Source organism: Oryx dammah, unplaced genomic scaffold (genome assembly GCF_014754425.2).
Source record: "Oryx dammah isolate SB20612 unplaced genomic scaffold, SCBI_Odam_1.1 HiC_scaffold_17, whole genome shotgun sequence".
NCBI classification, from domain to species: Eukaryota; Metazoa; Chordata; class Mammalia; order Artiodactyla; family Bovidae; genus Oryx; species Oryx dammah.
In genome coordinates this window covers 28,151,016-28,154,114 of record NW_024070201.1, presented here as the reverse complement: position 1 = coordinate 28,154,114, position 3,099 = coordinate 28,151,016, and the positions used below count along the sequence as shown (strand labels likewise).

General features: G+C 42.0%; 1 protein-coding gene across 2 annotated transcripts in view; it reads left to right on the top strand.

Annotated features, from left to right (window-relative positions):
* Window positions 1-288: 288 nt before the first annotated feature.
* JAML (junction adhesion molecule like) overlaps window positions 289-3,099 on the top strand; it is a 30,016-nt gene continuing 27,205 nt past the window's right edge. Inside the window, exons 1-2 of one of the 2 annotated variants that reach the window (XM_040258095.1) lie at window positions 289-849; window positions 960-1,094. The gene's annotated coding sequence lies outside the window, so the exon portion shown is untranslated. Of the gene's footprint in view, window positions 850-959; window positions 1,095-1,191; window positions 1,341-3,099 lie in introns of those variants that run through there. The other variant, XM_040258096.1, reaches the window with a different exon arrangement.

Genomic DNA, 3,099 nt, shown 5'->3' with positions numbered 1-3,099 from the left:
CTTTTTGGTGTGTGTGTACATATAAGACTAGAGCTGTCACGTGAAAGAGAAGGGAGGTGGTTTATGATTTTCGGCACCCAGTAACCGTTCATCTCTGAGCCGTACCCCAGCAAAATCAGAGGTGTGCTGGAGCCAGCTCACACCTTAAGAGCTGATTGTTAAATTTTTAGGAATTTTTAACAATTGTTAAAAATGTTGGTAGTTTAAAATAGACCACACCGGGGGTATTTGCTCAGTTGCTGGCTTACCAGCATACCCATTCTCAAGAACCATGCGACATAATCCTGGAGAAGAGCAAGCATTCAACAACGTGTCAAACAATACAGAACAAGTTTCAAAAAACAAGTATGCCCATGTGTAAGTCAAACCAGTGCAGGCAAGATTGAAGGTGTGTACACTGAAAACACTTATTTTGAAGTGGTGACTTGAAAGCAAAAGATACCTTGATTCAAAGAAGCTTTGAGTTTTTAATCTAGGATGTCCAAGTCACCTGAGGGGTTCTCTGAGGAATAAAATGATTCTTGTATGCTAGAAATGCTGATGTCACATGGTCAGGGGAGATTGACATGCCTCGGTGGTGAGTTGGAGGACGGGACAGGCATATCTTTGGAAACAGGGATTGGCTATATTGCCCCTCTGTACTGAGAGGAAAAATAAAATTGCAAGATTGCTATATTTTAGATACAGAGCAAAATGTTTTGTGTTAATCTTAAATGTATTTTGTTTGCATGAAGCTGATTTCTCAGCTTGTTTACCTGGGACCATTCAACATCCCCTCCTAGGAGGCTGTCACCTAGAAGAGGAGATGACACCTGCAGAGGTCTGAAGCATGAGGCTTGCCTCAGTAAGGTGAATTTATTACCTCATTTTAGAATGAAAGTGTAAATAAAAATTGAGTAATAGGCCAGCTGACTGAAACGAGAACCTTAATTTGGAGGTTCCTGTTTGTGTCGCTGCAGCCACCTCAGGATGCACGCATATGGTTTGATCTGAGCCTGACCTTCTGTGCAGGCAGAAGTGTCTTCAGTCGGACTTGGGAACTGCAGTGGTGGGAGAATTGAGTGAGTTGCTTCTCCTGGTGTTCATCATTTTGGGTAAGCGCCTGCTTTGTATTTCTTAAGCAGTGGCTTGAACTTTTCTCACTCGGAAGAAGCTGGTTCTGAAGGTTTTCATTTAAAGGCCATCCTTTTGGGCTGTGAGGCAATCCCAGAGCTGTGAGCCTCTGCAGGAGGACTGCCATAAGGTAGACTAGTGGGTCCAGGTTTCCTTTCCGCAGTGTAGAGTAACCTGTGTTAAGATCCTCAGAGAAAAAACCAGTAAGGTTTACTCTTAATAAAAGAGTAAATGATGATGATGATGGTGACAAGCTTTAGGTTTTAAGTTGCTTGCGGCAGATAGAGCTGTGGCTGGCTGTTCCTTGGACGCATGGCAGAACTCTTCCTTTCTTTTCTCCCAATCCTGCACAGGCCAATATTTAACCTTAAGAAGTCAGGAACTTAAACCTCCCAAGAGGGCTAGGCTGTTCATGCTTGCCTCACCATCTGCATGGCCAGATCTCAGGGAAGATGGTTTAGATAGAAGCTGGTCTAGAGGAGAGAACAGGAGTAATGACTGCCTGATTGAGGGAAGGTGGTGAGGTTGTCGGTGGGCTCAGTGGTCACTTGTCCTTACTAGGGGCAAACACTTGACTGAGAGAGAGTGCCTCTCCCTTATTTTGTCCTGTAACATTGTAATATTGAGGGGGTCATTTCCACATCCTGTGTGGTTATCTCATTGCCATGAACCTCTTTTCTGAAAATTTTTTTTTTCTGTTATAATTGTGCCAAAGACAACAATTCCCTTACACTTTTAATAATAAGAAAAGGGGGTCCTGATAATTACAACTCCCCAGGGGTGATAGAAGATACTTACCAAGAGTTATATTGTGAAAGAACCGTGAGCTCAGCTGCAAACATTTGACCAACACATGAGATAACTTACTGTGCAGAATTACCTCAAGAACATGCTGGTGAGAAGATAAATCAGCATCTGGGAAGGAAGCTGGCAGAGTCGAAGATTCAGATGGAGTCCATCAAGGTGCTTAAGGTTCATCTGAGTGCTTCTGTTAGATTTTTTTAGAGACTGAGATTCATATATGTATTCTGAATTATTCACCTGAATTATAAAATTCTGAACTATATGTGTATATATATATATAAAAGCTTATCTGTCTACTATTATTTATCTATCTATATTACATGGTAGGAATTTCTGAATATCTGCCAACTAACTAGGAAACTTGAAACTTGACTCAAGTCATGTTCTTGGCCCATTTAAGTGTTTATTAATTCATCTGATCAGTGGTCCCTGGACTTTGACTCTGGATCTTACTCTGTGCTGGTGCTGGAGATGCACTGGCCAATAGGCATGGCTCTTGGCCTCATGAAGCTTATAGTCTTAGGGGGTGATGGGGTGGAGTACAAGCCTTTAATCAAACAAGCACTTAAGCAAATAGGTAATTAGAAATTGTGACAGGTGCTCTAAAGAAAGAGAAATAATAGTACTATTAAAACATTGTGGCTAGGATGTGCCCTGGATAGGGTGGTTTGGGAGAGGTTTCCTTGAGGAAATTATATTTAATTTGAGATCTGAAAGATGAACAGGAGTTAACTAGGGGCAGGAGGTGGGAAGAACAATCAGTCAGGGGGATCAGATTAATCTTGTTTTGTTAAATGAAGTTCAGGAAAGCTTTGCTCTATAACACTGATTACTTTCACATGCATGGAGGAGACGTCCGTAATAGTAAGGACACAGTCTCTGATCCAGAAGACCCTGGTTTGAATCCTGGCTCTGCCACTTGCTCTGTGCTGTTAGGCAGGTCACTTCACCAATTTGTGCCTCAGTTTCTTCATGTGTAAAACCTCATAGAGAGTTGTGAGAATTAAACTGGTTAATGTGCAGAGCACTCAGACAGTGCCTGTCACATACTCTTCTCTAGTTTAATGAGTGTCAGCTACTGACTTCTAGCGTGGTGCTATAACTAGAGGGGAAAAATCTGATCCTTTAATGTTAAGGATAAGACCTGGGGAGATGGAGTGGTTTCCCAGCTATCAAAGAATC